Consider the following 25,859-nt stretch of genomic DNA (forward strand, 5'->3'; position numbering starts at 1 on the left):
CTTACTATCAAAGACTTTACTTGGCACAAAAATGCACAAAACTAAGATAAGGAGAGGTTGCTACAGTAGTAAACAACTTCCAAGACTCAAATATAAAATAAAAGTACTGTAGTAAAAACATGGGTTGTCTCCCATAAGCGCTTTTCTTTAACGCCTTTCAGCTAGGCGCAGAAAGTGTATATCAAGTGTTATCAAGAGATGATGCATCGACAGCGGGGTTTGGAATTTTCTCAACTATGCATTGTATCTTATCTATGTAAGTTTCAGAGGCTCCCTTTTCATTAGTCTTAGGCTTGCTATTCTCATCAAACAAATTTTCGGGAACAAGCCAAGCATAATTATTTTCTAGCGCCTCGCACATTCCTAAGAGTTTGCACGGTATTGAGGTTTTAATATCCCCCTCATAATTAACTTGATTAGTATACTTTTGTCTATCTTTTTCCATTTTTTAAGGGTGCGGCAAAATTGGTATAAGAGCCTAGCATATTATATTTAGTGAAGACTTTTCTAGCTTCTCCTGCTATTCCCCCAAATTCTTTAAGAAGGGTTTCTAAAACAAAATCTTTCTTTTCTCCTTCTTCCATATCACTAAGTGTAAGAAACATATGTTGAATTACGGGATTGAGATTAACAAATCTAGCTTCTAACGCGTGTACTAAAGAAGCAACATCAATTTCATAAGTAGGAGCAAGTTCTACCAAGTGTCTATCTTCAAAATCTTCAGTCGTACTAATATGAGTGAAAAAATCTTCTATATTATCTTTCCCGAGGATAGAACCTCGGCCTACCGGTACATCTTTAAGAATAAACTTAGGAGGAAACATGATGAAATAAACTAAAGGAAAATAAAGTAAATGCAAGTAACTAATATTTTTTTTGTTTTTGATATGGAGAACAAGACAGTAAATAAAGTAAAGCTAGCAACTAATTTTTTTGTGTTTTGATATAATGCAGCAAACAAAGTAGTAAATAAAATAAAGCAAGACAAAAACAAAGTAAAGATATTGGATTGTGGAGACTCCCCTTGCAGCGTGTCTTGATCTCCCTGGCAACGGCGCCAGAAATTTACTTGCTGGCGTGTAGTTGACGTGGGAGTTAGAAATCTTTGTGGTGTAACTTTTCTTCAGTTCCCGGCAACGGCGCCGGAAATTTAGCTTGATACGCGTACAGCACGCGTCCGTTGGGAACCCCAAGTGGAAGGTGTGATGCGTACAGCAGCAAGTTTCCCTCAGTAAGAAACCAAGGTTTAATCGAACCAGTAGGAGTCAAGAAGCACGTTGAAGGTTGATGGCAGCGGGATGTAGTGCGGCGCAACACCAGGGATTCCGGCGCCAACGTGGAACCTGCACAACACAACCAAAGTACTTTGCCCCAACGAAACAGATGAGGTTGTCAATCTCACCGGCTTGCTGTAACAAAGGATTAGATGTATAGTGTGGATGATGATTGTTTGCAGAAAACAAGTAGAACAAGTATTGCAGTAGATTGTATTCGATGTAAAAGAATGGACCGGGGTCCACGGTTCACTAGAGGTGTCTCTCCCATAAGATAAATAGCATGTTGGGTGAACAAATTACAGTCGGGCAATTGACAAATAGAGAGGGCATGACCATGCACATACATGATATGATAAGTATAGTGAGATTTAATTGGGCATTACGACAAAGTACATAGACCGCTATCCAGCATGCATCTATGCCTAAAAAGTCCACCTTCAATTCAGGTTACATCCGAACCCCTTCCAGTATTAAGTTGCAAACAACAGACAATTGCATTAAGTATGGTGCGTAATGTAATCAATAACTACATCCTCGGACATAGCATCAATGTTTTATCCCTAGTGGAAACCGCACATCCACAACCTTAGAACTTTCTGTCCATCGTCCCAGCATTTAATGGAGGCATGAACCCACTATCGAGCATAAATACTCCCTCTTGGAGTTAAGAGTAAAAACTTGGCCAGGGCCTCTACTAATAACGAAGAGCATGCAAGATCATAAACAACACATAGGTAATAGATTGATAATCAACATAACATAGTATTCTCTATCCATCGGATCCCGACAAACACAACATATAAAATTACAGATAGATGATCTTGATCATGTTAGGCAGCTCACAAGATCCGATAATGAAGCACATGAGGAGAAGATGACCATCTAGCTACTGCTATGGACCCATAGTCCAGGGGTGAACTACTCACTCATCACTTCGGAGGCGACCATGGCGGTGAAGAGTCCTCCGGGAGATGATTCCCCTCTCCGGCAGGGTGCCGGAGGCGATCTCCCGAATCCCCCGAGATGGGATTGGCGGCGGCGGCGTCTCAGTAAGGTTTTCCGTATCGTGGCTCTCGGTACTGGGGGTTTCGCGACGGAGGCTTTAAGTAGGCGGAAGGGCAACGCGGGGGGCCACAAGAGGGCCCCACACGCCAGGGCCGCGTGGCCAAGACCTGGGCCGCGCCACCCTGTTGTGGCGGCGCCTCGTGGCCCCACTTCCTTTCCCCCTCGGTCTTCTGGAAGCTTCGTGGAAAAATAGCTTGCAAACATGTGAATAGTTCACAAGAGATGATATGCCACGGTACGAGTAAAGAGTACTTGTAGGAAATGAGGTTGAACAAGGTATGGAGATACCGATGATCAAACCTCGGACAAGTAAAATATAGCGTGACAAAGGGAATCGGTATCGTATGTAAATGGTTCAATCGATCACTAAGTTATCGTTGAATATGTGGGAGCCATTATGGATCTCCAGATCCCGCTATTGGTTATTGGTCGGAGAGAAGTCTCAACCATATCTGCATAGTTCACGAACCGTAGGGTGACACACTTAAGGTTTGATGTCGTTTTAAGTAGATATGGAATATGGAAGGGAGTTCGAATTTTGTTCGGTGTCTCGGATGGGATCCGAGACATCACGAGGAGATTCGGAATGGTCCGGAGAATAAGATGCATATATGGGAAGTCATTTTCCGGGGTTCGGAAAAAATCCGGTGTTTTGACCGGAGCTTCTAGAAGGTTTTGGAAGGACCGAAATAGTCCGGAATATTGTGGAAGGTTCCGGAAGTGTCCGGGATGACCCGGGCTGTGTAAGGAAGTACGGAGGGTTCCATAATAGGTGTATCCATGTTTTCCTTAAGGGTTAAGAAGTTTCCCCTAAGGCAGATTCGGATTTGGCAAAAGAGTCCTAGTTCTAGTAGGTTTCGCCTAACAGAAACCTACCGGAACTCTCCCAAACTTTGGGGGCAGGTCTTCGACGACCCAAGGACCTTTTCCACCTATAAAAGGAGGGCAAGGGGAGCCCCAAGAGGTGCACAAGTCGCAGCCCTTGCCCCCTCTCCCCAAACCCTAGTCGTCCCTTCCTCCTCCTCCCTCTTGCACGGCTACGGCGAAGCCCTGCCGGAGATCTCCACCACCACCGCCACCACGCCGTCGTGCTGGCGGGATTCCGAGGAGGATCTACTACATCCGCTGCCCGCTGGAACGGGGAGAAGGACGTCGTCATCAACACCGAACGTGTGACCGAGTACGGAGGTGCTGCCCGACCGTGGCACCGTCAAGATCTTCTACGCGCTTTCGAAAGCGGCAAGTGATCGACTACAGCAACAACGAGATCTAATCTCGTAGGCTTTGGAAATCTTCGAGGGTTAGTCTCATGATCTTCTCGTTGCTACCATCTTCTAGATTGGATCTTGGCTTGTTATTCATTCTTGCGGTAGGAATTTTTTTGTTTTCTATACTACGAATCCCATCAAACAATGCCTCCAACAAGAACATTGCCAGACACAACCAGTTAAGGCCAGACCTTAGGTTTTCACCCTGAGAGGTAAGACTCTGAACTTCCCCTGTGCTGCCGCCCCCACATGCATACCACTGCATCAAGCCCGGAACGCCAAGCAGATCCCTCAGCATCACGTTGACTCGAACCTCCTTTAGCCAGTCCACCAATCCGGCCTTCATGATATTCCTTCTTCTAACTTCACCATGGACCAAAAAGTCACCTGATGTCAACACAGAATATAGCTTCGCGGCGCTCCCTCCGGAACCAAACGGTCGGAATAAAAACATGGGTGCTCGTGACCGAATACCACCTGATCCAAGCAACCGTGGGCAAAATATGCACCTTGTTCCATTCGCCAGCGGAGCTTTCCTGAACTCATCTCTCCAGCCGCATCAAAGCAAACCGACCTCCGGTAGATCTTCATCTTTGCTTGCGAGAAACCCGAGGACCGCCACCAAAAACAAAGCAAGACCAGCAGCCCCCACGCCGCCAGTCCCTCCTGCCGGATCACCAGGGAAGAAGACGTCGGCGCGGATCATGCGTACCACCGCTGAACCGTCAACGGGGGCGGAGGCCGCCACCGCTCCACCGAATCCTCCATGGCTACCGACGGAGAGAATCAGGCCCCGGCCAAGTAGCCGTGCCGCCCGGCTTCCTCCATCGGTGCTTCATCACCTCCCATGGAACGCCACCGTGGAAACCCTCTCCTCCCCCTCGTTGTTCGACGGAAGGGGCGCCGCCACCGACGCCGTGGCCGAGGCCGGGCCGGGGCAGTGGCCGGGCTGGGGCCGAAGCCGGGGCCGGCAGCAGCGGCGGCTGAGGTGCGGCGGTCCGTGGGCGGCTGCTCGGAGCGGGGCGGGTAGATCCTCCGCCGCCGCCCGGGAAGGGGGCGGGAGAGGAGGAGACGGCGGCTAGGTTCCTACCTATGATTATCCTTTTCTATTAGTTTTTGACTTTTTATTGTTTGGTCCGTTCAATGCCGAGTTTAATTAGTGTGATTCCTACCTATACTTCATTCAGTCCAGGGATCAGAAACGACATCTTCCATTTGAGACGGTGGCTTATTAGGAGTTGTTGGATCGTTTGTGTATCTCCAGCCGTACGAAAAGTGGCAACTAGACTGACTACATACAACCTGATATGTCGTGTAGGATCTGATCTCACAACCTAGCAAAAAAACGTTTCTTGGCAAACGTTACTTCGGCTGTTTTCCTAAACTTAGGAATTGTTGTTTCAATGACGTGTTTTTGCCACCTAGGTGACACTTTTTTTGTTTTATTTTGCAGGCGTGGATGTTCACTACCTATGAAGGAATCACGCCACACTTTGTATCCGAGTAATATAATCACATTATTAATTGCAAAAGACTTTGCCCCACACCTATAATACATTTCTCGTCATTCCTGGTTATGTCTACAACGTTGGTCCTACAGTGCCGCAATTTCATACAACACATTACAAAATATTTAGATAAGTTTAGAAAATAAAGGATGAAAATATCTCTACCGCTTATATCCAGTTGTAAATTTTCTTCCTCGTGCTATGGGTTGCATGCGTAATATCATTTTCTCTTTAAATTGCAATGTAGACAATATATTTGAATGCTCCTTTTATAATTCAGGATAGACATTTGATGTAATAGATTTATGTAAATAATTTTATTATTCATGGTCCACTATCAATTATTTATAATAAACTTTTTCATTTTTAACAGTTAATATTAATTTTTCATTTTATTATAAATTATGTAATCTACATATAAAGATCCATTGACTTGATTTTAATGCCGACCATAGAAACTTCAATGGCAATAGATGTGAAGCATATAGTTATGAATGAAATGGTATTAGTTGGTTAGTTTTACGGACTGGTTGTTAAAAATGTTTTGCTAAAAAAATTCGTCTTGTATAAATATCATGTATGTGTTTGTGCCTATTTTACTTCATAAATATCATGCCAATAATTCTGAACCTAGTAGATGTATCTAGAATCCATGATTGGATATTTTAGATGTAAGTACAATAGAAGAGATAACAATCAAGACCCTAAACATAATCATATAATATAGTGTGTATGTGTTAGGGTTTTGTCCCCATATTGTTTGATTACGTTGCTACTAGGATTCTATGGCTCAAGGTCGCATAGATACATAGCTCTTATATAGTTTTTTTTTCGATAAAGGGAATATATTAATATCAGAAGATATCAATTACACCCAGCCTCTGCAACAACGCACCACCCTAATGACACTACGGATGCATACAACCAAAAAATAGAAAAAGAAAACTAAGAAATAAAAGTCCTGCTACAGTATCTCGAGCCTAACAACAGCAATACATCCACCACCAAGACAACACCTGAAATACGGATCTCTCAAAAAATGACGCCTTCAAGAAGGGAACAATGCTCTAACACCGTCGTCGCCCGATCAAAGATCTTAGGTTTTCACCCTGAAGATAGTCCCCGCTCTTAGGGTGCGCGCGACCGAATACCACCCCGATCCAGCAAACTACAGGCAAAAGATGCGCTGATGCATTCGCCGGAGGAGTCTTCCGGAACTCAACACTCTAGCTAGATGAAAAGGATCAGCATCTGGTAGGTCTTCATCTTCGCAGAAGAAGAACCCTAGGACCACCACCTTCAAACCCGGAGCAGACGAAGATGACCCACGCCGCCATCCGCTGACCAACGATGAAGAAGGAGAATTCGGTGGACGACGGAAGCCACAACCACACCATCCTCGCCCCGCACATCGCCGCCCCCTTCCTCGCGCCGCCAGTAGAAGCCGGCGACGAATTTCGGCGGGCACAAGATCCAACGGCCGCCGCCACCACCATCCATCGTCGGAGGCCGTGGAGGAGGAGGAGCCGCCGCCGCACATCCAGGGACGCCGCCCTAGACGCGGAGCACGCCGAAGCCGGAGGTCGCAGCCCCAGCCGGCACCGCCGGTCTTATATAGTTATCTGGCCAACGTTCACGAATTGAATTCATGTCGAGCAAGTTGCACAAGTCTTTTTCTTTTCTTTGAGAGAGCAAGTTACATAAGTTATGCCATAGCATTCCGTCACTTGTGGGCGAACAGTTACAATTACAACAACCTGAAATCCTTGTCATACGGATCATTGGGAGAAGAACTTTCCGCCCTGATACACCAGGTAGGCAGGTACGGTGGATCGAAATAATACACCACGTGAACTCGATATGAGAGACAGATGTTCGATGAGTTCGATTATTGCATGCAGATGCATTTCACTCAAAGAATAAATTCAGTCCACCGATATATTAATAAATTTTTTGGATCAAATATGGATATCTCATTCCCTTCATTCCAAATGGCAAATACAGTGTTGATTTTATCATATTTGCATCCAAACATGAAAAATCGTGCAATTTTGTTGGAATAAATTATATCGTCTGCTTGCCTCCTCTCGCGCACTGGAACTATATACCATACAGCAATTTTTTTATTCAACAAAAAAAGGTAAAAACATTTTGTTCATGTGTCATAAAACGTGTGATGAAAACATTAGTTTTATACCGTGTAGAAAGATATTTTCTACATGCGCTGGAAACATCACTCTTTTGCCGAATCGTTTATTCCATGCAAACGAAAACATTTTGTCTAGTCATGCAAACTAGTTTTTGAATGGATGCAACAGTTGAGCATTTTTTTCTTTCTGAAAACGTAAAGTAAACATGTCGGACGGCCTCCCGTATGTCACGACATGGAATGAACGACGGACTTCACTCCGACTGCAGGTGAAACGTACGGATGGCGACGAGCTGAGCGTGTGGATGGTCGACGCACGCGCGCGACGCCGCCAACCACGACGATGCAGCAGCGCACGGTATGACGGTAAAATCGAGGAAGGAGTCGCGTGGACGCACGAAGTCGAGGACGCACGGTAAGCGCTCACGCGGCGGCACGGCGCCGGAGGTCACGACCGGCCGGTAGAGTTCACGAGCGTCGTCGTCCAAGGCCGCCGCGCTGTTTGCCTGCGTGACTACGTCTAGTCAAGGTCCGCGGTGGCGGTGAACGGCCAAGACAAGCGAACGCCGTTATAGAATTTCTCCTATAAATGATGCTAGAGGACCCGGCCAACCAGCCCATCCAAAGGGGCAAATCAATCTCGGTCGCACGTTTGCCTCTGCACAGTAAATCTTCTACCCCACTTTTCACCACAGCCGTTGGATCGGTCAAAATGTTTCTCACTCCTTCGACTTCGGAAAGGCTCCATGACGCGTGGGACCGGCCATGTGCGGGCCCCGATGACGAGAGGCAGACACGCCCATTCCTTCAGTCGCCTTGTTTTTCCTCTCCACAGGGCACGGGTGAAACCCTAGATCGCTCCTCCAATCCCCGGGCCTCATTTCCACCCAATCCCCGTTTCTCCTCTCTCCTCCTCTCCAATGGTGGCGCGCCGCTCTCCCCGGCATGGAGACGGACGGGAGACCGCACGCAGGCAGGCTTCCGTGCGGCGGCGCCGTCGGGTGCGCACGACGCCCTTGGCCGCCGCGACCTGCTCGCGCCTCCCCGACGCCGGCGGCCTCCCTGCGCATCCTCCTGCTGGAGGCGAGCTGCAGGAGAGCAGACGGGGCCGGACGGGACGGCTTCCGTGGCGGAGCAGGTTCCGGAGGAGGGCCCCGGGCCGAGATGTCTCCTGCTCCCTGGAACCATGTGCCTAATTTCATTCCTTCTTCGCAGATAGGATTTGGGTTGTTAGGAGATTTTACACCGCCTACGGAAGGGAAAACGTTGGTGTCCATGCTGTCTATGGCTGGCTACTGCAGGTACGCTCATCCTCCCCACCCTCTCATCCTCTTTTCCTTTCTCCTGTACTCCGTCCTGTATCTATGCAATGTTTACTTTCTCAGATCTATACGTCCTCCCATTTCATGCACCAGCTGGGATGCCGGAGACAGAGGTGGTTGCACAGCATGGATTATGGCGTCCTAACAAACGGAGAGGAACAGCAGATGGGAGCTCTCCTAAGTTAGAACGTTGTCCTCCTCCACCTAGGTTTGTCAATTCTGTCAGCATACGCTTCCTTCATTGATTGTCACTTGTAATATATGGTGTGTGTTGTAGGCTGGAGTGGTGATGTTTGAAATGTCTTTATAACTTTTTATTTTGTTATGACTTTCTTGACACTAATTTGTTTTGTTGAAAATGCACCTGCCAAATCCAGTGAGGATTTTTATAAAGTTTCAGGCTGGCTTTGGCCCACATAATGACTTTCTTGGTGTAATAGCTTCGACCCACCTTGAATCTTCAGGCATTCTGTTCTCCTCCCTTTGGGGTCAAACATAATACGAGTATTTTTCAGTAAAAACATGGATTTAACAATATGTTTACAATTGAGTGAGTATATCTTCCTGCATGATCTCTGCCTATTACTGTCATCTGGATTTGCAAGGATCTCTGCCTGCATGATCTTGTCTAATCTTGAACAATTGACTAGCAGGATAGATTAGGTAGCATTGGTTGGGTCATCCCCATAGGGTAGTTCCAAAATCGCCGTCGAGTTTTCGCGCCGCCGGCCGGACGGCGCCCCGAGCAGCCGCCGTCGCGCCTCAGCAACTCTTGCCTTGCATCGGGAGGAGCTGGGCCGAGGAACTCGGCCGCGCCATGCGCTCGAGGGCGCCGCTGCGAAGAGCGCCAGGAGGCGCCGGCCGTCGCCAGCCGCGTTCGACGACACCGTCGCAGGTACGACCACCTCTCGACCGAGGGTGGCAGGAGCCGGTGGCGATTCGGGGTCAAGCGACATGGGCATCACCGAAATTCGTCCCGGGTTTGCATCTCCTTCCCCTTTCTCGTCTCTTCCTCTCTCGCTCTATGTGGCGTTTGTTTGTTATTAATTCGATTAAGGACATTTGGAATGCTAAGGGTGTCGGTCGTCATCATATAATTGTGGTTGCTGGTTAGTGCCCAATAAGACGGTTTTGTAGTGTGACCGGTGCGTGGATGCAATTGTAATTCTGGATTAGAATTCCGCAGCAAGTGAGTTAGGGGAACATTGCAGTGTTTTGTTGGTGACTGACTTCAGTTTGTTGTAAAGTTCAATAGTAGGTCGCGGCGAACTGATTTTGGACATTTTGGTGACTCGGCTGAAGAGTATTACTCCGTATGTTATTGCGCCCATTGGGGTTTTCTAACCTATATACTACATGACTGATGAATTAAACCTGTACAAACGCTCGTGGATTAATGATAATGTTGATGTACAAACCAGCACACCTGAGAACAACACTCTAATACATTTGTGGCCATTCTTGGTTTTATTCTTTTTACTCGCATGTTATTACAAGGTTCGTGCATGCTTGCCGTATTGTCTTACAACTGACAGTAGGTCAGTCTATAGGTCACCGATGTTTCCTCTTATAACATACAACATCGGTTGGTAAACCACATTTGCATTTTTAAAGGGTGAGTATTTGAACATAGGGTCATTTACAACTTTCAGCCATTTATGAACTTATTAGTTTGCACATTGATCTTCTTTAACACTGGAGCATCTTACTGGAAGTAACTTGTTCATAGCAAGTTTTATGAGTATATTATGGCAGAGGTTAAACCATACTATGACTTACCTTTGAAAATTATTAAAAGTTGTCCAGTCACTTTATCATGTTGATCTTCACCATCGCTCCCTGGTAGCCTAGGACTAATTAAAACTTTCATGCTCTAGCAATGTCTTGCCCTATCTGTTTGAACTTGGAACTTCCGTGTGTTATAATAGACTTATGCTTGTCAATTGTGTTGTGTGCTGACGAGCTGTACTATCCTGGCAATCTAAAGGAGACTTATGATGTCATATTTCGGGACATAGAAAGCCCCGTTGGGAGGTCCCTTTCTAGCAGTAAGTTCCCGGTTCATCACTGAAATGTTCTCTTTGGAATGTCCTATAATCAGGAACCTCGTTCTTTAATGCATGTATTATATACAGCTGCAGCATCTTCCACGCTTGGCGACGCAGGAGGTTTGAAGGGCAAGCATAGCTGGAAGCAAAAGTAAGAGTTAATGTTCCAATCTTTCTGCCACATCACATAATTTCAGAAGATCAGAAAATTTACTGGCAAATGTCGTTCGTTGTGGCAGGTCCATTGTTACAGTTGCATTGACATTACTAACAAGTCGCAGTCCCATGTTTGCCAGAAACGCCGAAGAAGAGAATAGCCGCTGCATCTTTGAGACCCTCACCCATAGTCGCAGTCCCATGTTTGCCGGTAATTTACTTTGATTAGGATTCTTTCTCCTGTAGACTTTTTATTTTTATGTGATTATAATTCTCATTGAGCTGAGGTGTAAATAATACTATTGATCTGCTTGCTTTGGCCATCTTTTTCCATGTATTACTTAGTTGATATGCTTCTTTTGATCTTCACCATAGCTGAGCATATGCTCAACACCGCTCGTTTGATTTAATTTCCTCTCTTTGTTTTAGCAATTGAAGCAGGTCTCCAATTGGAGGTGTCATTTGAGTTCTACAAGATCACCTGCTCGATCACCCGCTCTTAGACACAATTGTTTTATTTCTTTGTTGAATTTCTTCTATAGAAATTATGCTGCTTTTAGTTATGCTCATTATTTGTATATATTCAAACATCTTCCACCGGTGCACATCATGTGTACCGACAAAATCTTGGCTGGATTGAACATTGTTGAAGGTGGAATTCTACTAGGATAAAAGTCGATGAAGTTAAGAGAGGGATAAAAGTTGTAGTTTTTGTGATAGTCATGGGAACTCGGGACATGTTCGCTTAAACTGTTCTGCTGCAGTTTTCTTTGGTATTTGCAGACCTACTTCCAGTATATGTTAGTCGATTGATTTAATGGTTATGGTAAAGACGAGAAATTTATTTGATATAGGATTTGTGCTCTCTAGAGGGCAATATGATTTTCTGGGAATGGTACTTTTATTATGTAGGCTGATTAACCCTGCACGAGTGCTAATGTTGTATTTACAACTGGGGCGTAGCCAGCACCTCCAGGTGAGCTTCTTCCAGCCTTCTCATCCACACCCCATCTTCCCATCATGTCCTGCGATTTTTTCATTCTTTCCCTGAAATTTTTAGTGGATGTTTTATGCTTCAGATTGATTTAGTTCTAATCTGTTTATTTTATATGCGATCGCAATTTCTATGATTAGTATTTCATTTCTCGGTTGATTTCTCAATGTGCCTTACGATAATCAATACACATGAGATGTGCCTTTCCTCTTGCTAAGAATACATGCTTAGTTTCATTCTTATTTGGTCCGATTTCACCGTCGATAAGAACAGATGCTAAGTGTCCTCTTTCTCATGTTTCTTCTTGCTGTTGTGAACAGATGCTTAGTCACTAAAAGACGAGGAAATGGATCCTCGATGTTTTTGCGAAGCAGATTTTGTCACCTCGTGGCATGTTCGCCACTGCGGCATTCATAAGTCCTACAACATTTGGGTAGATTTGTTTGTTAGGAATTACGTAATTAGCTAGCTTTGGTCCAGGAAAATATTAGGAAATATCATGCTCGTCTTGGTCTGATATGCTTCGTGAATATTTTAGTTTTAGTAAATGATATCCGGATGATGTTTGGTTCCAGCTAGGTGATGGAGAATCACTGCTGAAGGTGATATTGCATGCTGAAGGTGATATTGCAGGCACCATCATGGCCACATCGAAGGTCCTAAGCTCTAGGTGAGTTTTTTTATTTCTTCATCTCTAGGGAATGAATCATCTCCTGCCTTAGTTTATTAATAGGACTATATTTGTGTGACATTGCAGTGGCGTATTGGTAATTGATAGTGCTTTGCCTTTTCATACTCACAACTATTTTTATTTGTTCATCATGGTGAGCCTGAAGGGCATGAATCAACATGAAAATTTCTCGAAATAAAAATAATTACTAGGAGGGAGGGTGAGCAAAAAGAAGCATTTATATTCTTAACATCGATATTGCTTCATATTGTCAATTTCTTGCATTTGATGCATAGCTGGAAAATTACCGCTCACTTTTAATCAAGATATCGAAATGACAAGTGATCATAGGTTTCCGTACTTTGTTGTTTCTATTTATTTTTCTGACATGGTTTCCTACAATCGTAATATATTAGTTCACAAATGTCTTCAGATTTCTATTGTACATGTAGAACTGTACCATTTATCTTTGGATGTTATAGCATTCCGAGTAGACAGTGATTTATTACTGCAGGAAAATTTCAGCACTGGTACTGGTTTTCAGAGTATGATTTAACTGTTTATATCGTGCCAGCTCCATGTAACATTAGCACCAGGACTGTCTATGTAATGTCTGCCAGGAAATTTGTGTTTCCCCGTTACATTGCTCCAATAGTCTTCCAGTCACGATGAAATGCAAAGAACCTTTTGGTTGCCCTTTCCTGACATTTTAGACATCTGATTGATTGATTCTTTGGAGCCTTACATGCTGAATGTTCTTGGTTAATTCTTTTCTAGACATTTTAGAAGTACTATGCTCATCTAATTTATTCTTTGGAGCCTCGCAAGCTGAATGTTCTTGGTTAATTCTTTTCTAGACGTTTTAGAAGTACTATGCTCACTTGATTTATTCTTTGGAGCCTCACATGCTGAATGTTCTTGGTTAAATGTCGTGATCCTCATGTGTCTATGTAGATGATGTTTTGTGTCTCTCCACGGAATCTCTGTTCTGAATTACTGTTGATCATTTCTTCATGTTTCAGATACGCAAAAACAGCCCCAACCAGTAGTTCAGGCCACCAAGGTTGTGCGATGAGCTCGGCCCATCTCGTGCAGCGATCATGTGTACACGGGGTCCTCGGTGGTGGTGGTAATTCTCTCCCGCATGGGGATTCAAGTAACTATTAGTTATACAGGAATATGTACATTTCCCACGTGTTTTCTATTTGAGGAGAGGTACAAAACAACTTACATATACCGCAACTTATTTGGCTCCTGGTTTTCTTCCATATTGTTTCCCTTTTATTTCATTTATTTGAGGCTTGCTTGCTTCCTTATCAGCACAGCTACGCCTTTGCCTTTCTCATGATATGGCGTGCTCACAGTTCTTCCTTATCATTCATGTAAGCACATTGTCATGCACACATATAATGATATCTTTGGTTCTTGATGCAGGTGGTCACATGATTTATGCCCATACTATTCTGCCATAAATCTTTTGTTTTTGTCCATGTGCAAAGAATAAGGAAAAGGATCAATGACAGTCTCTGCCTTTGTAGGAGCTGGTTACGCCCAATACTATTCTACCATAAATGATGCTAGAGGACCCGGCCAACCAGCCCATCCAAAGGGGCAAATCAATCTGGGTCGCACGTTTGCCTCTGCACAGTAAATCTTCTACCCCACTTTTCACCACAGCCGTTGGATCGGTCAAAATGTTTCTCACTCCTTCGACTTCGGAAAGGCTCCATGACGCGTGGGACCGGCCATGTGCGGGCCCCGATGACGAGAGTGCGTACACGCCCATTCCTTCCGCCGCCTTGTTTTTCCTCTCCACAGGGCACGGGTGAAACCCTAGATCGCTCCTCCAATCCCCGGGCCTCATTTCCACCCAATCCCTGTTTCTCCTCTCTCCTCCTCTCCAATGGTGGCGCGCCGCTCTCCCCGGCATGGAGACGGACGGGAGACCGCACGCAGGCAGGCTTCCGTGCGGCGGCGCCGTCGGGTGCGCACGACGCCCTTGGCCGCCGCGACCTGCTCGCGCCTCCCCGACGCCGGCGGCCTCCCTGCGCATCCTCCCCGCCGGAGGCGAGCCGCAGGAGAGCGGACGGGGCCGGACGGGACGGCTTCCGTGGCGGAGCAGGTTCCGGAGGAGGGCCCCGGGCCGAGATGTCTCCTCGCTCCCCGGAACCATGTGCCTAATTTCATTCCTTCTTCGCAGATAGGATTTGGGTTGTTAGGAGATTTTACACCGCCTACGGAAGGGAAAACGTTGGTGTCCATGCTCGTCTATGGCTGGCTACCGCAGGTACGCTCATCCTCCCCACCCTCTCATCCTCTTTTCCTTTCTCCCGTACTCCGTCCCGTATCTATGCAATGTTTACTTTCTCGCATCTATACGTCCTCCCATTTCATGCACCAGCCTGGGATGCCGGAGACAGAGGTGGTTGCACAAGCATGGATTATGGCGTCCTAACAAACGGAGAGGAACAAGCAGATGGGAGCTCTCCTAAGTTAGAACGTTGTCCTCCTCCACCTAGGTTTGTCAATTCCGTCAAGCATACGCTTCCTTCATTGATTGTCACTTGTAATATATGGTGTGTGTTGTAGGCTGGAGTGGTGATGTTTGAAATGTCTTTATAACTTTTTATTTTGTTATGACTTTCTTGACACTAATTTGTTTTGTTGAAAATGCACCTGCCAAATCCAGTGAGGATTTTTATAAAGTTTCAGGCTGGCTTTGGCCCACATAATGACTTTCTTGGTGTAATAGCTTCGACCCACCTTGAATCTTCAGGCATTCTGTTCTCCTCCCTTTGGGGTCAAACATAATACGAGTATTTTTCAGTAAAAACATGGATTTAACAATATGTTTACAATTGAGTGAGTATATCTTCCCGCATGATCTCTCGCCTATTACCGTCATCCGGATTTGCAAGGATCTCTCGCTCGCATGATCTTGTCTAATCTTGAACAATTGACTAGCAGGATAGATTAGGTAGCATTGGTTGGGTCATCCCCATAGGGTAGTTCCAAAATCGCCGTCGAGTTTTCGCGCCGCCAGCGGACGGCGCCCCCGAGCAGCCGCCGTCGCGCCTCGACGAACTCTTGCCTTGCATCGGGAGGAGCCGGGCCGAGGAACTCGGCCGCGCCATGCGCTCGAGGGCGCCGCCGCGAAGAGCGCCAGGAGGCGCCGGCCGTCGCCGGCCGCGTTCGACGACACCGTCGCAGGTACGACCACCTCCGACCGAGGGTGGCAGGAGCCGGTGGCGATTCAGTGGTCAAGCGGCATGGGCATCACCGAGATTCGTCCAGTGTTTGCATCTCCTTCCCCTTTCTGTCTCTTCCTCTCTCGCTCTATGTGGCGTTTGTTTGTTATTAATTCGATTAAGGACATTTGGAATGCTAAGGGTGTCGGTCGTCATCATATAATTGTGGTTGCTGGTTAGTGCCCAATAAGACGGTTTTGTAGTGTGACCGGTGCGTGGATGCAATTGTAATTCTGGATTAGAATTCCGCAGCAAGTGAGTTAGGGGAACATTGCAGTGTTTTGTTGGTGACCGACTTCAGTTTGTTGTAAAGTTCAATAGTAGGTCGCGGCGAACTGATTTTGGACATTTTGGTGACTCGGTCGAAGAGTATTACTCCGTATGTTATTGCGCCCATTGGGGTTTTCTAACCTATATACTACATGACCGATGAATTAAACCCTGTACAAACGCTCGCCGTGGATTAATGATAATGTTGATGTACAAACCAGCACACCCGAGAACAACACTCTAATACATTTGTGGCCATTCTTGGTTTTATTCTTTTTACTCGCATGTTATTACAAGGTTCAGGCATGCTTGCCAGATTGTCTTACAACTGACAGTAGGTCAGTCTATAGGTCACCGATGTTTCCTCTTATAACATACAACATCGGTTGGTAAACCACATTTGCATTTTTAAAGGGTGAGTATTTGAACATAGGGTCATTTACAACTTTCAGCCATTTATGAACTTATTAGTTTGCACATTGATCTTCTTTAACACTGGAGCATCTTACTGGGAAGTAACTTGTTCATAGCAAGTTTTATGAGTATATTATGGCAGAGGTTAAACCATACTATGACTTACCTTTGAAAATTATTAAAAGTTGTCCAATCACTTTATCATGTTGATCTTCACCATCGCTCCCTCGGTAGCCTAGGACTAATTAAAACTTTCATGCTCTAGCAATGTCTTGCCCTATCTCGTTTGAACTTGGAACTTCCGTGTGTTATAATAGACTTATGCTTGTCAATTGTGTTGTGTGCCGACGAGCTGTACTATCCCGGCAATCTAAAGGAGACTTATGATGTCATATTTCAGGACATAGAAAGCCCCGTTGGGAGGTCCCTTTCTAGCAAGTAAGTTCCCGGTTCATCACCGAAATGTTCTCTTTGGAATGTCCTATAATCAGGAACCTCGTTCTTTAATGCATGTATTATATACAGCTGCAAGCATCTTCCACGCTTGGCGACGCAGAGGTTTGAAGGGCAAGCATAGCCGGAAGCAAAAGTAAGAGTTAATGTTCCAATCTTTCTCGCCACATCACATAATTTCAGAAGATCAGAAAATTTACTGGCAAATGTCATTCGTTGTGGCAGGTCCATTGTTACAGTTGCATTGACATTACTAACAAGTCGCAGTCCCATGTTTGCCAGAAACGCCGAAGAAGAGAATAGCCGCTGCATCTTTGAGACCCTCACCCATAGTCGCAGTCCCATGTTTGCCGGTAATTTACTTTGATTAGGATTCTTTCTCCTGTAGACTTTTTATTTTTATGTGATTATAATTCTCATTGAGCTGAGGTGTAAATAATACTATTGATCTCGCTTGCTTTGGCCATCTTTTTCCATGTATTACTTAGTTGATATGCTTCTTTTGATCTTCACCATAGCCGAGCATATGCTCAACACCGCTCGTTTGATTTAATTTCCTCTCTTTGTTTTAGCAATTGAAGCAGGTCTCCAATTGGAGGTGTCATTTGAGTTCTACAAGATCACCTGCTCGATCACCTGCTCTTAGACACAATTGTTTTATTTCTTTGTTGAATTTCTTCTATAGAAATTATGCTGCTTTTAGTTATGCTCATTATTTGTATATATTCAAACATCTTCCACCGGTGCACATCATGTGTACCGACAAAATCTTGGCTGGATTGAACATTGTTGAAGGTGGAATTCTACTAGGATAAAAGTCGATGAAGTTAAGAGAGGGATAAAAGTTGTAGTTTTTGTGATAGTCATGGGAACTCGGGACATGTTCGCTTAAACCGTTCGCTGCAGCTTTCTTTGGTATTTGCAGACCTACTTCCAAGTATATGTTAGTCGATTGATTTAATGGTTATGGTAAAGACGAGAAATTTATTTGATATAGGATTTGTGCTCTCTAGAGGGCAATATGATTTTCCGGGAATGGTACTTTTATTATGTAGGTCGATTAACCCTGCACGAGTGCTAATGTTGTATTTACCACTGGGGCGTAGCCAGCACCTCCAGGTGAGCTTCTTCCAGCCTTCTCATCCACACCCCATCTTCCCATCATGTCCTGCGATTTTTTCATTCTTTCCCTGCAATTTTTAGTGGATGTTTTATGCTTCAGATTGATTTAGTTCTAATCTGTTTATTTTATATGCGATCGCAATTTCTATGATTAGTATTTCATTTCTCGGTTGATTTCTCAATGTGCCTTACGATAATCAATACACATGAGATGTGCCTTTCCTCTTGCTAAGAATACATGCTTAGTTTCATTCTTATTTGGTCCGATTTCACTGCTGATAAGAACAGATGCTAAGTGTCCTCTTTCTCATGTTTCTTCTTGCTGTTGTGAACAGATGCTTAGTCACTAAAAGACGAGGAAATGGATCCTCGATGTTTTTGCGAAGCAGATTTTGTCACCTGTGGCATGTTCGCCAGCTGCGGCATTCATAAGTCCTACAACATTTGGGTAGATTTGTTTGTTAGGAATTACGTAATTAGCTAGCTTTGGTCCAGGAAAATATTAGGAAATATCATGTCGTCTTGGTCCGATATGCTTCGTGAATATTTTAGTTTTAGTAAATGATATCCGGATGATGTTTGGTTCCAGCCTAGGTGATGGAGAATCACCGCTGAAGGTGATATTGCATGCCGAAGGTGATATTGCAGGCACCATCATGGCCACATCGAAGGTCCTAAGCTCTAGGTGAGTTTTTTTATTTCTTCATCTCTAGGGAATGAATCATCTCCTCGCCTTAGTTTATTAATAGGACTATATTTGTGTGACATTGCAGTGGCGTATTGGTAATTGATAGTGCTTTGCCTTTTCATACTCACAACTATTTTTATTTGTTCATCGTGGTGAGCCTGAAGGGCATGAATCAACATGAAAATTTCTTGAAATAAAAATAATTACTAGGAGGGAGGGTGAGCAAAAAGAAGCATTTATATTCTTAACATCGATATTGCTTCATATTGTCAATTTCTTGCATTTGATGCATAGCTGGAAAATTACTGCTCACTTTTAATCAAGATATCAGAAATGACAGTGATCATAGGTTTCCAGACTTTGTTGTTTCTATTTATTTTTCTGACATGGTTTCCTACAATCGTAATATATTAGTTCACAAATGTCTTCAGATTTCTATTGTACATGTAGAACTGTACCATTTATCTTTGGATGTTATAGCATTCCGAGTAGACAGTGATTTATTACTGCAGGAAAATTTCAGCACTGGTACTGGTTTTCAGAGTGTGTTTCCCCTGTTACATTGCTCCAATAGTCTTCCAGTCACGATGAAATGCAAAGAACCTTTTGGTTGCCCTTTCCTGACATTTTAGACATCTGATTGATTGATTCTTTGGAGCCTTACATGCTGAATGTTCTTGGTTAATTCTTTTCTAGACATTTTAGAAGTACTATGCTCATCTAATTTATTCTTTGGAGCCTCGCAAGCTGAATGTTCTTGGTTAATTCTTTTCTAGACGTTTTAGAAGTACTATGCTCACTTGATTTATTCTTTGGAGCCTCACATGCTGAATGTTCTTGGTTAAATGTCGTGATCCTCATGTGTCTATGTAGATGATGTTTTGTGTCTCTCCACGGAATCTCTGTTCTGAATTACTGTTGATCATTTCTTCATGTTTCAGATACGCAAAAACAGCCCCAACCAGAGTTCAGGCCACCAAGGTTGTGCAGTAGCTGGCCCATCTCGTGCAGCGATCATGTGTACACGGGGTCCTCGGTGGTGGTGGTAATTCTCTCCCGCATGGGGATTCAAGTAACTATTAGTTATACAGGAATATGTACATTTCCCACGTGTTTTCTATTTGAGGAGAGGTACAAAACAACTTACATATACTGCAACTTATTTGGCTCCTGGTTTTCTTCCATATTGTTTCCCTTTTATTTCATTTATTTGAGGCTTGCTTGCTTCCTTATCCAGCACAGCTACGCCTTTGCCTTTCTCATGATATGGCGTGCTCACAGTTCTTCCTTATCATTCATGTAAGCACATTGTCATGCACACATATAATGATATCTTTGGTTCTTGATGCAGGTGGTCACATGATTTATGCCCATACTATTCTGCCATAAATCTTTTGTTTTTGTCCATGTGCAAAGAATAAGGAAAAGGATCAATGACAGTCTCTTCCTTTGTAGGAGCTGGTTACGCCCAATACTATTCTACCATAAGTCCAGGTGAGCTACTGCTCCTCACCTCCTCCGCCTCTGAGTGATTATTTATTTATTTTCCCATTAGTATTTCACATCTAACAAGTTGGTTACAATATTCCTCTGAAAGATTTGTGCCGATTTTGATTCAACAAAGATTACATATATCCTTACCTGCACCCATGTCTCCTCGTCCTCGCCTCTTCCAACCTCTCCTCGGGGGCGATGAGAGGTCCTGGAGGTGGTGATGCGGAAGAGCATCGGAATCTTGGAGGAGATGCAGCCCAGGTGAATGGTGTTGGTTGTCTCGCTCCCATTACGCCTCCCTTCCTCAACTACAGACATGCTGGTATTCCTCTCCTCTCTCCTGGTCCCTGCTTTGGCTTGTATTTTTGCTATGGATATTGTGGTGTAGCGAGAATGGGAGGAGAGTTGGATTGGAACGCTGACAACATCTACTTGGTAAGCATTTGATATTTCACTGGATCATTTTCTGTCCATATACAAATATAGAAAATTTATGTATGCCTATATCCAACTATTTAGTACTTAAGTTGGTGGTCCTCAAGAGGATCTTAAAGAAAACTTGTTTGTGGATTCCGATACCATGTTTTACTCGTTTTAATCTTACCATTTGAGGTGACGACGGCGGCTGCATAGTGCGCACCGAGCGGTGGTGGTGGCTGGGAGTGTGCACCGAGAGTTGGTGGGTTGCTGGCCACGGCAGCAGCGGTGGTTGGGAGCGCGCCCCCGAGGATAACAGACTGTTCCATCTTTTGCTGCAAGCACTTCTAGGTACTCGTTTTGTATCCTTGACAGAAATTTCTTTCAGATTTTGTAAAATTGTTTTTATTATGTATACCAAATGCATTTCGTAGCTTCAGCAAAATGAGTTAATGTTCTATAAAACCAATGCATCTCTTTAGCTACAGGAGACTAATGAATAACAAATGATTTTATTATCCTTGTTTCCTCATGCATTATTTCACTAGATTTTGTTATTCTCATTAGTTGCTTGATAGATAAAAGTCCAGAATATGAACAACAATTGAAATGATGGCATATTGGCATATGAAAAGGAAGCTGAAAACTAGATTTAGATGATATTTTGTCTTGTATACACAATTCATGCTTGATTGCTAATTATTTATCTCCTTATAGGGCGGAAAGAGTAGTAAACAAATGAGTACAATCATACAAATAATGTCGTGTCCATTTGTTTATTGTTCTAGATGAAAAATAGGCTTCATTTCATAACACTGTAATGTTGTTTACATCTTGAAGCCGGAACCCAATAGTTCCAAGCAACCCTTGCCTTATGGGAAAGGTCATATGTGTTGTCCCTTCTTACCCGAATCCGAGAAAATCGAGAAGGTAAGGTTGAGTGATTTGTTGGGCATTAACCTCAGTAACATATTACATGTGGAGGGTTGTGATTTCCTCTTTTAGCATTTATAATTTCAAATTACATCATTTATAGCTTGATGCTAATTATGCTGCACATTTTCGTATATCCAGGTCCAAGTGATCTATGAGGCTACGAGAGGTGTATTGAAGAACATTTTATGGCACACCCTATATTAAAAGAGCGCATTGATTCAGAATTGTGTTTCTTCATAGTCATTACGTGAGTTTAGTATCATAACTTATCCTTTTTAACCCTTCCAATATATTTCATAGATGTTATACCACAGCTCTAAAAGGTTACAAGTACACTAGGTTGCAGTGCTCAGCTTTATATATATGTACATTTGTGGATATTTACACCAATGGATAGTCTACAATTCTCCATATGGAATTTTCCCAGCTTGCAAGTTAATGTGTAATTAAGTCTCTAACGTGCATTTTTGGATTTGTTTCCTTGAATAATTCAGTGCATTTTCCCGTACATTGTAATTATGCCCCACTTAATTACAAAAATAGTGCAGTAATTTAATCATTTAACCTGAGTCTGACTTGCTCCTTTGCGTAAATCTAAAATTGTTGATTTATTTCTGAGAGGATGTTGTCATGCCATTCTTTATATGAATTTTTTAGCTAGCTTTCAAGTGAATGTGTGATTGATGCTCTGGCGTGCACTTTTGGATTCCTTTCCTTGAATTATTCAGTGGACTTCCCCATGTATTGTAATCTGACTGCTCTGCTTAGTCACAAAAGCGAGTATGACAACTCAATCATACAAACCGAGTCCGACTTGCAATCGTACAGCGAGTATTTGCGGAAATCTGAAATTGTCGATTTATTTCTGAGTTGATGCTACCGTGGCATCAACTTACTTCATTCCACCGACCCCGCAAGCCACAGGTGAATTGCTCCCATCTATGATTTATTCATGATGAATCTTGAATGCATATATGATGCTTTTATTGTTCTTGTTTTGACCATCCGGTAGTAATTTATGCCTCCTGAGTTTTTACATAATGAGACCACCCGATAGGGTCATATGTCTTTTGGAGTGTTTCTGCTTCTGTGTGAAATTGGAGCTTTCTGTTTATAATCTTTTATTTGGTTGTTTGATCTGGTGTATAAATCCTAAGAAAGGTATCATGTACTTCAGTATATGCTTGTGTTTATGAAATTTACCATGATCACCATGAGTATGAGTAGTTTGCCATATTGTAATCCATGGACATATACATAGCAGCGTGAGACAATATTGTGTAAATAACACAAGCGATCATTTCACTAAGTCTAAAAACCTCAATAGCCATAATCCGATCACTTGGCTTGAGTAATGTCTTGCTTTTGCCATTTGCGCCGGTGCGCAACCGGTCATCTATGGCATGTATGTTCTGTTTTCTCAGCTGTATATTTGATTGTAGTTCTTTTTGTATTTGTTTGATAGGCTTATTATCGGAGAAATCGGCGGTAATGATGCATAGTGATCTTGGTATGCAAGTATGATCAGGATCTGATGTATTCTTACTGAAGGAAATGACTCTACTTCAATTGTAATTATTGTATGTGTTGATGGCACCCAAAAAGTAACATGATATTTATATACATTTATTTCTCTTTGCTATGAACAAATGGCTGGATGCAACAAATGATGCTCCTGGTATGTACATGTGTTATCTGTAGGCAGTTGCTTGGAAGTTTTTATTTTCTTTTAAAAGAATTGCTTATACAAGCTTAAGGGCTCTCAAAAACATGCTGAATTGTTGGAAAACTAAACAGACTTAAAACTTATGTTTTTATTTTCTTTAAAAAAGATTGCATGTATAGGGTTAAGGACTCTTAAAGACCTATTGAATTATTGGACAACCAAACATCAACAGCATAAAATATATGGTTATAGTAGTGTCTTGCATTTGCTTGTGCGCCGGGGCGCACCGGGTCATCTAGTATAGATAGAAGACTCGTCACCAGATCGCCACGGAGGACTCACTAGTGGAAAACAGGGCTTTTGTGGCGGGTCGTAAGGGCCTTTTGTCGCGGGCGGCCAGCCGCGATAACGAAGGCGCGACAAAAGGCCAACCCTTTTGTCGCGGGTCGCTTCCCACCCGCGACATATAGTCCACCACGTGGCAGGCGCGGGGCGTGCAGGGGACAGGCCCTTTTGTCGCGGGTGGTATTACCACCCGCGACAAAAGGCCCTCTATGTGGCGCGCGCAGAACACTGTTGCTTTAGGGTTTGAGGGGTGCAGCACTCCCCGCCACCGCCCCCCCCCCCTTTTATTTCATTTTTTCATTCGAAAATAAAAGTTGCATATATTTGTACGCGGCTAGAAGTTGTACATGTTCATTCATATAGATCGATCAAACAAAAGTTGATTCCCCTTACATATTCATAGATTCCCCTTACATATATACATGGAGCTCACGACTACCGGGACTAAAGACCGTCTATTTGGAGGGAGAGGGAGAGCACCTATTTGGACTAAACAAGCTGTTGTTGTCTATTACTTCTCTAACCAAAAGTCCCGCCACTTCCTCCCCAATTCCTCGTAGGTGTTCCTTTGGTTGGAGTTTGTCCCGCATGAAGTCGACCTATATATGAAAATGAGATGAGTATGACTATATCAATCTTGATAACGAAATATTGACGATAATAAATAAAATTGTGAATGTTATTGCTTACGTTGAATTTATTATTGTTCTGCTTCTCTGTGGTTAACATGCGAATGGACTCGCAAACGTAGTATCCACATAGATTCGTCTCTTGTGGCTGCTGGGCGCACGGTACAGGAGTAAATGTTAGCTTCTCTGCCCAGGTACCCTTATTATGGTTCCTGAAAGCTCTCCAAGCCCTACCAGGCAAAATAATGATTGAATGAGTGGATAATTAATTGATATGTCACGAAAGATATAGCGCGGCGATGAAGGAAATTACACTTGGAGCAACTTCTGCAAGTCGTGGAACCCGTCCACGCCTCTACTCAGTGGGTCCCTTACTTCAACTATTCCCCTGTCAACTTGAATGTCTAGTAGAATCCAGTGGAAGCTGCACATGTTATGTATATACGTCGTGGCTTGCACTTAACATCGAGTAAGAAAATTTGAATGTGCATAAAAGATCATTAAGACTCTCACTCGTAGTTGTAAGGAAACAGTATTGAATCACAGAAATGTTGCTCCCCCAAAAACCTTAGTAGGTTTCCCCCCGTTTCTTCGCGTTTATGCCTTACCGTTTCAACATGTACTTTATCTGGGTCAACAAACCCAATATTGATAATATTGTTACTTTTGCATTCACTGATCTTCAGTCTGCATAAGAGAACACACAAGATATAATGAGTATATGCAATGAAAACGAACATGAACTGAATGAAAATGAACTTATATGTAGTTAACAACTTACAAGCAATAGCAGCTCATGAGAGATTTGTCGAGGGCTTCTAAATTGAATAACTGCCAGAGTTCATTCATCTCAATATGGATCACCTCCTTTCGGTAGTAATATTCAAATGGGACCTTCGCCACGATGAAAGTTATGTTCTCCTTGCACGCATCAAAGTACCACTGATGCAAATTTCGCATATGCGTTGGCAGTTGAAGCATCCGCTCTCTGCTGACCAAGTCGGCCCCGTAGACAAATTGAGGAGCTACTTCAGCAATGGGTAGTACAGCATATGCGGCACTCAGCAATTCCTCCACGGTACAGTTCATCGAAGCCGCTAACTGAGCAGCTTCTTCCATATTGAAACCTTCACCATGTTCCCGGTACAGCTTGGGAACATCAAACACTTTGAGTGCTGGGATCGATTGTTTGGGCTGTGCTCCGAGCTGGGAAACTTCCTTTATCTTTTTGCCTTTTGTCGTTTGCTTGGCCTTGAGGGGTGCACTTGTTGACCTTGACTTCTTCCCGGCTACACTTGTAGCTGATGATTTGCTCGTGCTAGCAATATCCTTCTCCTTAGTCTTGTCATCCTTCTTCTCCTTAGCCTTGTCATCAATTACCCTCGCAAGGTGGCGTGTATAGTCATCCTTCTTCTCGTGTAAGTCATATTGCGATTGTGTGTTCAGAAAAGAAATAGCATATGCTTTTTGCTTCTCGGTGTATGGCTCTGGCGCTGGAGGTTTTGGCTTATGAAAATGATCATAGTTGTATTTCGCAACAATGGCCTCATTTTCCTTGACAGTACGATCGTAAGGACGGGGGGGAGGAACCTTTGGTACTTTTGGGAGGGGCGACATCTTGCGGACAGGACTCTTGAAACGCTTCCGGTTGGGTGCATTCCGAGTCTTAGTGGGCGGAGGCGGCGGCGCTGGAGATGGAGATGGACTACAGATGTCGTGG

The sequence above is a fragment of the Lolium rigidum genome, chromosome 3 (genome assembly GCF_022539505.1).
Source record: "Lolium rigidum isolate FL_2022 chromosome 3, APGP_CSIRO_Lrig_0.1, whole genome shotgun sequence".
Classification (NCBI taxonomy): Eukaryota; Viridiplantae; Streptophyta; class Magnoliopsida; order Poales; family Poaceae; genus Lolium; species Lolium rigidum.